Source organism: Rissa tridactyla, chromosome 9, assembly GCF_028500815.1.
Source record: "Rissa tridactyla isolate bRisTri1 chromosome 9, bRisTri1.patW.cur.20221130, whole genome shotgun sequence".
In the NCBI taxonomy this organism is placed as follows: Eukaryota; Metazoa; Chordata; class Aves; order Charadriiformes; family Laridae; genus Rissa; species Rissa tridactyla.
The window spans coordinates 20,865,137-20,878,272 of record NC_071474.1 but is presented as its reverse complement, the minus strand read 5'-3'; the positions used below and the strand labels follow the sequence as shown (position 1 = coordinate 20,878,272).

General features: G+C 38.1%; 1 protein-coding gene across 6 annotated transcripts in view; it reads left to right on the top strand.

Moving 5' to 3' along the window:
- The window catches only part of SCAPER (S-phase cyclin A associated protein in the ER), a 163,810-nt gene that overhangs the window by 94,102 nt on the left and 56,572 nt on the right, over positions 1 to 13,136 (top strand). The window lies entirely within an intron of this gene.

Below are 13,136 nucleotides of genomic sequence, written 5' to 3'. Positions count from 1 at the left end.
AATCGTTGTTGCTCTGAGTATTAGACAAGATACTGTAATTTGATATCAAATTTTTGAAGGCAGTTGGAATTCATAAGCTAAGCAAGAATAACATAAACAGGTAGTGTATTTTATGCTAGATAATGTCACTGGAAAAATCAGACTAGTTTTAAAGCACCCAGGCCATAACTTGAGGTTTGTGGCTTCTGTTTCGTAATTGAAGAAAACTGTCAAGAGTGAATTAGAAGCAGCAAATTTTAAACCTAAATTTTGGCTAAAAAGCAATCGTTCTGTTAATCAGCTAGAGTCCTTAGAGGCAAGGTTAATCAGTATCTCTGAAGAAAGCAGGAGTGTTAGCAGGCAGAGCAATGATTCAGTAATCTTTTCAAAATTAATAGTTCTTGTGTTTGGAGCACTGAAGGGTCAGCTGAGAGTGAGATGGTGGCAAAAATCTGTGGTCCTAAAAAACCCTGTGATTTTTTTTTTTTTTTTCTTTTTCCCCAAAGGGAAGAGGTGGAGAGAGGTAGACAGTAATAGATCAGTTTGGGAGCTGTGAATAGAATAGATTCCTTATTTCAGTAGCAGAGCTATAGTCACTAGTTAAGGTTAAGTGTTAAGGGTTTCTACACCTCTAGAAGAAGCCCAGCATAAAGTCTGATACATGGATTCATTGAGGGCTGGAGAAATCACAGGAGGTGTCAGCTTATCTGTCGCCCTCTTACTAAATCAGAAAGTGCATCATAGGGCATTATATATGAAAAAGGGTGAAAGTTACTGTTTTAGTTAGTTTACCTAAGTTATGGGCTAGTGGCTTTACCCAAATTATAGACACATTGTCTATATTTTGTGATCTTATGTGTATGCATGCATACACACAGGCACGTTATCTGTATATTATTTAACACGCTCAACCAATTATTGTATATAGCCTCACAACTGATTCATTTCTCAGTCTGACTGAAGCTTTAAAAAGTTATTTAACATTTATGTTTAAGCATTATTATAGTAATGAAAAGCTTGGTCAAGATGCCAAACTTTTCTAGGCGAGTTTGAGATTGAGAGCCGTTTGTATTCTCCTGACAGGGTGATTTCTGTGATGCAGCCCACTTCTGTTTTCTTGTTTACTTAGTATCTCCCATTTCTCCACTAGAGGACACTACTGGCAGAAACAACAGCTTGTCCTTTTAATCCTTAGAAGTAATAAATCTATTTAGAAGTCAAATTTTCTTTTTGGAAGAAAAATGCTTACATAAGATTTTAATTTAGTTAATACTGATATGACTTCTAGGCCAAAGGTATTACCTGCTAAATTCATTGGCAGGTTAATTCTCAAAGTTCTGTGTTTAGTTATGGCTATGTTTAGAACAGGCTTTAAAATATGGTTGATTTTTGTTTTGGACAAACAGGCCCCGGTTTTGTTCCATTTGAGTACTTCTATTGGAGAATGCCTTCATGTTTCCAACATCAGGTTGAGACAATTCTGTAGCACTTCATGTGCCAACATGCTTAGAAATTACACAGCTTTTTTCCCTACTGAGCTTCTTACAGCAGCATGTCTCCTGGTTTTGGTGCGTTGGGATATTCACATAGGTAACCAGTATATATCCTGGGAAGACTTAAATGTGCAATCATACAGGGTGTTCTATAGGAAAAAATAGAAGTACACGCATGCACAGTAGTCTTTAAAAAAAAAAAAAAAAGTAGCCATATGCCCACAGTCAAATAGGCATGTTTATAAGCCACTGTCGTTTGTGCTATCTACATTTTATACTAATCTGTAGTGCAGATTGGGGTGGCCAGTCTCCAGTGCTTGAGCAGCAGTTCAGCTTGGTGGCAGGAGTGTCACAGGACCAGCAGCAGGGCTGACCTCTGGCAGCAGCTGTGAGGCAAATTCATGGCTGAGGATGAAAACGAGCTGGCAAAGGCCCCCGAGCCCCACATCAGGCCTTTGCCTTTTCCACCTCCACCCTTCCAGCTGTGCAGTGGGACCCTGTGGAGTCGTTGGTACTGTCATGTTGTGACCTACTGCCTTTCTCTTATACGCGATATGTGTCTTTTGGCTCTTAGCCATATGAAGCTTTTGATACATAATCCATTGGTTTTCACCAAAAAGCTTTCTTTTCTATTGGGCAGCGGGAATTTTGTGGCCAAAGTGTTTAAAAAATAAAGATTCACATAGTGTCTTAACTGTGCTTTCATCAGTATTTGGGGGTTTTGTTCGTTATGAAAGTAGTTGCTATTTTCTTTTTATAGCTAATCAGAAGCTGTAACTTCATTTTAGCTAAACATATGATGTATTTCTATACAAAGAATGGATTATTTTTTTAATCTATCCATTAATTTTTCAACTTTGGATACTCCTGCAGTAGCCAATTCCAGAGCTACAGTGTTGTCACGTGAAGGGAAGTCATTAATCAAATGTAAAGCTGAATTATAACAGTTTAAAAATGATTTAAAGTCAAAATCCAAACTTTATGAAGTGTGTTAAATTGCAAAACTTAAAAATTTAAGTCTGTTTTACCAGGTAGAATTAGAATTCAGGCCCTTAGAACTCTGCGTTTTACCACCAAAAATCTAATAATTTTGCTAGCACAAGAGGTAACATAGGGAATTCTCTATTTGTGCTTCCTTTGTTGAAAGTGTTAATTGAGTCTTGAGCTGTTCTGAGGAAAGCAGAGAACATGAGTTCAGAGCGTGAACTCAAGAACTGATGAAGCAGATGTAATTGATGGAAAATCTGAGATGTAACTCTCCTCAAAATTAACTCATTTCTTTAAACCCTTTAATTTGGGAGATAGGGATTTTTGACATATACATGTTCAGCCCTGAGTGCCAATGATGCACAGTGCCACTAAAATGTGGTTTGAAGAAGGCTCAGCCATGTTCAGAGCCTGGAGTATGGGGTATTGTACTGTATCTTAATTGCATATGGTCCAGCCTGCTACTAGTAGTAGAAATGTCACCTGATGTGGTCGAACTCGGCAGCGGATTTGATAGTAACAGGAGAGTGGCTGGGAGTTCAAAGAGCAGGCTGTGAGCAAACGCAGGAGCAGCTCTTTGGGCAGCATTTTCTACCCAAACAGCCATTCCCCGTCACTGCCAGGAGGAAGTCAATAGGTCAGGTGTGTGTTGTGTGTTGCAGGTTGGACGAGGCAGCTTTCTATCATCAATAATTCATTTGCCCAGAGTTTCTATAATCTGTGGATTAACCTTTTTCTCAAGATTAACATATAAATAGGAACCTGTTACTAGGGGTCAGCCACAGACTATTTTTTAACTTGTTTGCTGGAAATGGTATTAAAAGGCAAGTTCAGTTCACAGATAAGCTCTGCAGTGCACTTATTCCGAGATTATTCAGAGGTTAATTTACTGTGCACAATGTGTGTAGTTGAAAACTGTTGTGTGTTCATTTCTGGTTCTGTGGGATGCAGTTAAATGTTGTGAGCTTCCAGTGCACAAAAGGCCACATAGTTTTGTGGCCTTTTGCTGTCAGATCAGGCTTTTTTCCTTCTCTGTCAGTTTGGAACTAATACGTCATATCAGAATGGACATAATGGATATATCTACCTTCCAAGGTATGCAGTTTCTTCACTAAGCAGTTACAGGACAAGAGATATGTTTTAATACCATTAAAGTACGGACACTGATTTCTCAGTGATGAGAAAATGCCCTACACAGACACATTTCTGTGTATCAGTAGATGCCAATTTATAGCTCATGATAAAGTAATTATTATTGTAGTTTCTAAAGAACTGAAGTTTTTATTTTATTTAGCCTGATGGTGTATGTATACAAACGTGGTATATATACACACACCTTTTCTTGAAAGTATTCTTAAAATTCTACAGCTGATTTGAGACCCTCACTTCAGACTTGAGAATATATCAACTGTACGTGTGTCTGTTGTCTGTTCTCATGTCTGCGCTGCTTCACAAACTCACACTGCTAATCTGTGCCTCAGTCCTTTGTTGCTGTCCCGTAGATGGGTAATGGGCAAATAGTCCAAGAGATTCCAAGAGAGTACACAAGGCAATGGATGTGAAAGCTGTGGTTAGAATTCAGGTGCTCTTGACTGCACTAAGGTCTTTAAATGACTTTAAACAACTGTAGCTCCCTCTTTTCCCACATAATTTTAGTATCTTCAGTTTTCCTTGATTGCACCAGTTTTCATAGCTCAGTTCAGCTGAAATCAGTGCTGCTTTCTAGTGGGTGAAAGCCGCCCCTGGGGAAATGTCAGCCGTAGGTATTTAAGATTCAGTGTTGCAAGAGGTCTGTTACTTCCCTACTCACTGGACAATTTCTTGTCCAATAAACTGCTGAGAGAGAATGGGACAAGGTCACATAATTATGCTCTTCAGATACTTGTTTGGGAACTTCTATTTATAAAGGTATTCAGAAAAAGTCAAATTGGCCTTAGCTAATGGAGCCATCTATGGAGGTCTAGAAGCAGTTGTTCCTCCTATTAGAGACTGAAACCTTTATCCTTGCTTTCCTCCTGTAATTGATGCACCTTCTCGATGCCCTGTTACTTATAAATAGACTAAACATTTATTTTTAATAGGTACAAGTGCTGCAATGCTCAGTGCTGCCTTTTGCAATATCTGTAAGGACAATTCTTTTTCCAAGCAATATTGGCTGTTCCCTTTTGTGCTACTTAGCATGAGTGAAAGCAGCTGAACAGATAACATGGAATTCACCGGTTTACCTCTCTCTCCTTTATGGCTTTCACTGACTCTTGAAATGTCACAAACAGGATTGTGAGGGTCCTGTCCTTGTCAACAGCAGTGTTAATAGAGTGCCTCTCTGTGATTTTACCAATGAACTGAAAAGACACTGCAGAACTTGGAAGGAGATCACGTAAATAAGGTTCATCTTATGCAATGAGATAATACAGTGATTCAGTAAGGAGCCCTATCCAGTGTGGTTTACCACACAATGTGGGCAGAACTTTGGAAAAAGAAGAACTAATAAAATATGTGATGTACACAGACAGAAGTTAAATTTATGAGCACGTGACATTTAGTGTTTGCAGAACAGGCTTAAGAATCAATTTCTTAGTCACTGGGCCTGGACCAATTTTAAGTTGCTTGTCAATAATGTACTTTCAGAGGGTATAATAGTAAATGCCTCTTCTTTTTTTTTATTTTTAATTGAATTTAAAAATAAAGTAAGCCTTATTTTCATTTTTGCATTTGAGTGATGTATCAGCTGCTTTTTCACCCTTTTTTTGCTGTACTTAGATATTTGTCTTCCTTTATACTAAATAGAAGATATGTGAAGTTGCAGTTAGTATACCTGAGCTATTCAAGTTAGCGTACCTTAGCTCTTCCTTTCTCAGGCCCTCCTTTCTGTGGCCTTGTATAGCAGTACCTGAAAGGCTTGGGTGCTTTTACACATAAGTAATGCATGAGGGAGGAGTTGATGCAAATACGTGATAAAAATGTCCTTAATGTGGATGAATACCTCCCCCCAATGGTGTGCGAAGGCTGCTGAGCCAATTCTGGCTCATGTTTTAATCTTAAACTAGTTTCCCATTGATGTTTGGTGCCTGAAATTCTGTTGGGGATGAAGTCACTCATGTTTGAAAAACAGTTTGAGATTTTCAGCTGGAATGGGGTGTTATTATTGTACTGATTTCACTAGAGAGAAGTATTACAGGGAACAAAAGTTGTCTATTTTAATAGAATATATTAGCTTGATATACGGTACAGTGATGTTCGCTGTGTAGTTTTATGTCTGGAGGACTAATCAAAGAGTGTAGACTTTCTACCATCACGAGCGTATCTATGGTTTTGTATGTGCATGTAGATATAATTGTGTATTTATTTAAAGGGGGAGGAAAGAAAAAAAAAAAAGGAGGAGGATTCAGTTGTCTGGTTTGTTTTTCTAAGGCAGCTTTGAACTGCATTTCTTAGCCCCTGGCATTTTAGATAGTATCTTCAAACACTAGATAAAAGGAAAGAAGAGAATTCTTATAATGGATTTCAACTATATTTTTCTAATTGGTTATTATTTCTTCCTTCAGTGAACAGTTTAACAAGTGTAGAATAGAGTTGCACAAGTTCGATGTGTTTTTTCAAAAATAGAAGTCAGAATGTTTCAAAGTATTTAAGTTTCATTCAGAAATATTTTCTTCTGAATAGTTTTAGTTCCTGAGGTCTGTTGGAACAGGCTTTCCAGATCAGCTTCTTTTTCAGACATAGTAGGCAGGACTAGCAGAAAGCATTCTTTTGGCTGATGAAGGAAAATACTCTTTTTTTAATCTACATAAAAATACTGATTGTGGAGGTTTGTCTTGGAGGGTTTACACTGGGGTATTTAAGTTAGTTCAAAAAGATTTCAAATAGTCGAAATGTGAGGTGCTAAAGTTACACAGAACAGAGGTGCTAATGCTGACATTAAATCATTTCAGCTGTCAAAGCTCTGCATTATTTCTGATTCTGCTCTACTTATTAACTAATAATAATACTTTAACAGGAGAAATGTATGGAAGTGAGTACTTTGGTCCAGGACATTGGATTTCACCCAATAACACTTGCACCAAATTAATAAATTATGATTTAACTAGGATCATATTTTTCTAGGAGATAATCAGATTTGATTTAAAAACTTCAAATGATTGAGAGTCGACTATATCCTAAGTATATTATGCTTCTCGTTAATTAGCCTTGGCATTAAAAAAATCATTTTATTCTTACCTGAACTCATCCAGTTTCAGCTTCCAAATATTAGCTATTACTGTGCATCATCAGAGATCTTCTTCCCATTCAGGTACTTCCACACTGTGATCCCATCATATTTTTACTTGTCCCAACATAAACTAAATTATACTTCTGCAGTGTCTTATGATGAGGCAGGTTTCTCTGACCTCGGATCTTCTGTTTACAAATCTCCCAGTTTGCCAAATGTCCTGTGTAAAGGGGGGCGGCAGCACAGGACGGAGGTTTTGGTCTTGCTTCTGCCTGGAATGTTGTGCACAGAGACTAAAAGCTGTTACTAATTGAGGGTCACTTTATTTCACTCCGTGTTACGTTGTATTACCTACTGACTTGTATAAATGAACCAGAGATTTTTCCCCTGATTCGGTTTTATTTCAGAAGCATAAAGTTTATATTATCTGACTGCTTTAGTGAGGTAAACAAACCCCAGCAAAGTAACAGCACAGGTCCATTGGCCTTTTCGTGTATTTTTTTGTTGACCGTGTTAGGTATGAGGAGGCATGCGTGTAAATCACTATTTCTTAGCTGTGTGTATTTTTCTGTACCAAATGTCAGATAATGAGATGAAAACATTATTTTGAACTTTCTATTTAGTCTGCTAATTTTCAAATTTGCCAAACATACTTGTGTCATTGGGTAAGTGGTGCTTCTGAAGGTGCCACAGATGCCAAACCCTGATAAAATCCACCCTATCTTGTTAATGAACACACAAACAGTTGTTCCCCATCTGCCGCCTCTGTCTGAAAGGTTAGGAAGCCCTTCCTTCTTGATCACAAAGGACATAATTATTGTCTGTAGAGGAGTCAAGTACAAAGACAGTTCATCCAGTCTGACCGCTACTACACTGCAGGCCACCAAAGATTAACAGCTGCTTCTCCTTTGATTAGGTTAGGTAATAACAGTTACTTTAGTTAATAATTGGATGGATTCCCAGGCCATGTAATTCAGGTTTAGGCTGTCATTTTTTGCTGGCATGTAGCTGAGCTGTATTATTGGAACGGAGCCTGTAATCCTATTAGTCAGTTGTCACTCAAGCCATAGGAGAGGCGAGAAGGGGAATTCAAATCCATTCAGGTGTTGTAACAGGTAGGTAGACGTCAGCCACGCTAGCCCAGCTTTTGGATTGTTTGTCATATTTTTTTAAAAAAAAAAAAGGATTAATTTTAAGTTTCTTAAAATGCTTAGTTCATAGTTAATCCATAAAATGGTTACACGATGTGTTTAATTTATTATTATTTCTGTTTACTTTGCCACATATGCATTAGTTTACACACACACACTCTCTGCTAAAGTTACTTGATTCATGCACTGTTCTGCTGAAACTAGTTGCTGTATGCTGTAAATTACAAGTTTATAATGGTCCAAAGATTAAGAATACATACTTAATCTCCCATCAGCTGTGTTGGCTTTCCTCCTGCACAAACTAGACTGCTGTGTGTCACACTGGTACAGCCTTGAGAGGGATAAGGAAAACAAGACTCTTTTCATGTGGTGGTTTTGAGGGCTACGTCTGCTGTTCTGAAGACTCCATCTCTGTTACTGTTTTTGTAATGGTTAGGACACATCTGGGTGGCATCCCCAAGGTTTTTGTGCCTCCTTCTGTCTCTGTTAAGAAATGCATAGATGACAGTAATAATAATTTTTGCCTACATGTTCATTTGTCGCCGCTCTCCTGCCTGACCAGGTAACTTCAGAGCCTTGAAATACTTTGGTACTTAGAAATCAAATTGTTTAAAAATGTTATTTGAAGTATTTGTGAATTTCTGAAAACGTGTATGAGCAAGTCAAATTTTCACACAGTTTGAAAACCAGTTTATATATTTTCTTTCATTCAACAAACATGAATTCCATTATATCGATTGCCTCTGTGGAATAACCTTCCCAATCCAAATATGCAGCCACTCAAAGGACAGTTTCTATATTGAAATTATGAAATGGGCTTCATAAACATCTAGTTCAGTGATTTGGGAGGCTAAATTAGAAGTCTTGAGGATTCTTTCAAGCAGCAAAAATGTGCCATAATGGTTTATGCCCTTTTCAAAATAGGTATTTAATATTTACTCCCTGCAGTATCTGCCATCTTTCATACTTAGATGGTGCGTGGTCTGATCGGTGCCTTGGGTGCTACCAGAGTAAAAGTCGTAGTTACCTGAATGGGTCTTTCCTTCTCACACAGATTCAAGTGGGAACCAATTTAAATGAGAATATTATGTGAAGAAAGACTTTGAATAACTTACATGCCTCAGTGTACTTCTTTTGAATTTGTGTCATATTTTAATATGTATCAGCTACTGTAAAGCTTTAGCACTACAGAACATTGAGTTTGGATCATATTTTGAAGGATATAGGTTAATTTTGGGAAGAAAGACAAATTGGATAAGATAGCCTGCTCTCGTATGTTTATGCGTTAAGAAAGATTTCTTTAGATGAATATATAAATACATCAAAATTTGGAAATTGCCTCAAGTAGGAATTAATTCTGAATATTTTTTAAAATGGTGTTATTTGGCTGCTATACTTCAGAGATAGAATGGCAATATTTTTCAACGTTGGGGAGATTTAACACCGTTCATACTTTATACACAGCTCATCAGTCCGAGGTCTCGTATTGTGGATAGCTGAGGGAATTGCCTGTGCACGATTCCTTTTTCATCGTTTCCTCTGGTACCGCAGTCCACCCAGCGTTCACTCTGAAAATGTCAGTAACCCAATATTCCAGTGCCTCTCCTGCTCTGCTGGGGACAGGGCACGTGGCCCTTCAGTTCCCATGACCTCCCCTGCCCCAGGACCAAGCTCAGGGAGCTGGGCCTCAACCTGGGACTCCTGAGAGCAGGACACTTGCCTGGTGACCGAGGTCACTCAGAAGCACTGGGTACCAGCAGTTACTTTGGTAATCAACATTGCCTTCCAGTAAATGGGTTAAAAGCTCTTGGAGTTCTCCATCTTAAAAGAATCTTTGGAGATTAATATATTAAATATCATGCCAAAAGTCATGTATTCCTAATCCCTAAGTGGCAGTTTTATAGACGTTTGTAAGCATGGTGAACAAATACCATGCTCATGGATCTTCCCCAACTTCACTGCTCCTTTGTTTCTTCCTTTTATCGAAGCTTTTTCCCCCTCTCTCTTCCATGCACATAGTTAGGGATTTATTTGCCTGATGGCTAAGCATCAAAATGCTGATTAATTTTTATGAGTAATCCAGAGAGGAGAATAGTAGGACATAAAGCTAAATCATATAAAACTGGGGTAAATTACAAACTCGCTTCTGCTTGATAGAAAGTTGTACTAGTAAAGGAAGTTCCTTAAAATGTAAATTTGTATTTTGCAAAGTATACTTGTATTTTAGCAAAATATTAGACAAAAGTGAAACAGGCACTGTGAAAAAAGTCTGTCTGTAAAAGAAGTGGTGCTCCAGATTGAAGTGGAAGGAGAGCATGTAGGAAATCAAACAGCTTCAAAAGATTAATATTCTTTTAAAATAGATACATGAAGATCTCTTCTCCCAATGGGAAGACATTATAGCTTCTTTCAGTGTGGCTCTGGAGATGGATTTGGGTGGGGGGAAGTTCCCTTCTAGACACTTTATTACTAGGTATTTATGGAGAAAAGAGGAGTTCTGGAAAAAAAAAATCACAGATAAAAGTTTACATGAAAAAAAAAAAAAGGATGGGTTTAACATTAATGAATATAAAGAGTTGAGAAACAAGCCAAGTAGGAAAATGTAAGAGTGTACGCTTTCAAGAATGGAGTAATTGCTAAGGGGAGCAACAAAATGAGTGCAATAAAATGGGATATAACTCAGAGTAATGGGATGAAATCAAGAAAGGGCATATTTGGTCTAAATGACAGGAAAGAGTTCTTCGCCACGAGAGGTAATAGGTTGTGGCATAATCTCCCATGAGAAATAGGGGAAGTGAGAAGTGGGAAGTGCTTGGCACATTTAAAACTGGAGTAGCACTAACAAATACGTGGTAGCAAATAAATCAGTGGCGTCACATAAATGTCTCCTGTTGGTGTGCTGCGATGCCGGTATGCCAATCACTTGCAGAAATCCTCGTGCGCGTTTGTCTACACTGCTTATGTGTGTAGCTTGATTACCAAGGAAAATGCACACTTGAAATAACAAAACCTCACTTTACACTATTTAGTTTTAGGCTGAAGTGAAAATTGATCCGTTCGAAAGGCCCCAGGCTCTGTCTGGGGGTGCTGAACCGCTCTGCAGCGCTGGTGGAGCAGGGGAGGAAGAGGAGAAGGTTTGAGAACTGTGGCTGTAAGCCAGGGTGCTCAAATAATATTTTCTGGCTTGTGGCAGGACTGTCGGGGCTCTGCCAGGAGGTGGGTGGGCAGCGTTGCAGGGGAGGCAGCGCTCACTGCAGGCTGGCCCCGCCATCGCCGGATCCCCAGCCGAGGGTTGCTAAAGGAGGCTGCTTTGGTTGTTGCTTGGAGTTTTTCTGAGTTGGAAGGGAAGGAGAGGAAGTAAAGGAGGAATATGCGAGTGGAACTCAAAAATAACTCTTCAGTTAAGGCACACTTACTGGGCTAACTGGACTAAAACTGACTGCTAGGAATTGTAATTATTAGTTAGCCTGTAGGAAATCGATTATCTGAACTGCTTGGTGAGTTGGGACACAGATTTCCATTCACTTGAGGCTAGTCATTCCTTTGAAGGTAAACCTTTTGTCTGTCTAAAAGTCTACGTGCAATTCGTACTAATTGTGGAAAATGGTTTATTTTTTAATATCTGACTTCCTTGTTTAAACGTTTTTTCTGGAGCCTGGAACAAGTCATTTAAATAGAATAGAGTCGTTTGCTTGAAAGAAACTTAATGGAGAGAAAGTTGCATGATTTAAAAAAAAAAAAGAGTAAGATACATACTTTTGTGTTTACATATCAATGTCTAATTCTCAGAGGGAAAAATGTTTCTCTTTAAAGCATATTTTATCTTGCTCAATTATATTTCTTAACTGTTCAAGGAAAGATGTTATTGCCAGAGTCAGTAAGAGTTTTTTCTATTATAAACTATTTATTTTTTTTTTCTGTTATAGCATAATGCATTTTTATGGACTAATAATGAGGATTAATAATGATTATATTTATAGAGCACTTCCCATTTTTTCCCACATGCCTAGTGCTTGCAGCACTGAAAAAAAAGAATTATTTCTTATTAACTAGTATATCCGTATCATTGATGAAATTAAGATGAGTCAATACAAACAGCTGATAAAGTAACACAAAATTAGCAACTTAAAAGCAGAGAAGAGAAAGATCTTACATGCTTTATTTTAAACAGTAGGAGCTAAAACCAAAATTGTATGAAAAGAAAAAGGTATGAGTAAGTCCTAAAACTCTGGACCTGCTCCAGTAAGAACTCGGTCATTTGCAAACTGTAGGAATAATGGTAGGGTTATTTCTTACACCTTCCTATTCTGCTAAGTGGAAGTTCAAAGGGGACACCTAGAATAAAGAAAAGCTAGGAACACATACAAAACTAGTTTAAGTTGATTCTTTCCATTTATAACCAACAGCATAGTGTAACGAATGCAAAACAAGCTGGAGGTGAATGTGATACCTCAAAGCTAAAAATATTCATTAATTCTGCTGCATTTTGAATAAGCTGCAAGCAGTGGATTAGGCAGAGGGCCCAGGGGGGTAAGAAGTTGGAGTTGCCGAAGTGGTGAACTACACCAGTCATCTAGGTGACATTTTCAGACTTTACCTCTGTGGTTTCCCGTAATTGAAGCACTACCAAAAATCACACCCCAATTTTTAACCTGATTCTTAAACTCCAAGCAATTAATCTGGGGAAGCCACAACAGCTAACCAACTTGTATCCTCAACAGCATCTGTCAGGCAACACTTCTGTCTTCCTAAGATTAAGGATAAAATAAAACATCGGCCAGTGATGCTGTCAGACTTTCTTCCAGATCAGCGACTTAACTTGCAGGGTCCGCATTCTGTGAAATACGTAACCAGGTATCCTCAACGTAGGGGTGGGACTCATTTTTTAAAGTGATCTGACTAAGCTACAGTGAACAAATCGGGCAACAAGTCTGGAGGTTTTCTCCTTTTGGAGAAGTCTGTAAGAAAGAAGAATTACCCGTCTAGATTCTTTAAATCATATACAGAGCCGTAAGGAACAGCTACAAAGATAACAGCAACAGATAAAGATTAACTTTATTAAAATCCATAGAACAATTACATTGTACAATTACATTACAGAGATTATGGTATTCAACTGTATTACCTATATAGTATTTGATATGTATATACAATCTTTGAAAAAGTTAGTACCTGAGCATTTCACCTCCTGCTCTAAAGAACACTCTTTCCTGCGCACTGGCAGTAAAATGCTCTTTTTCAGAGGTGTTCAACGTGATAAATACATGTATTTAACGTTTTTCTACATTGACAAAACACGGGACAATTTTCTGTCAG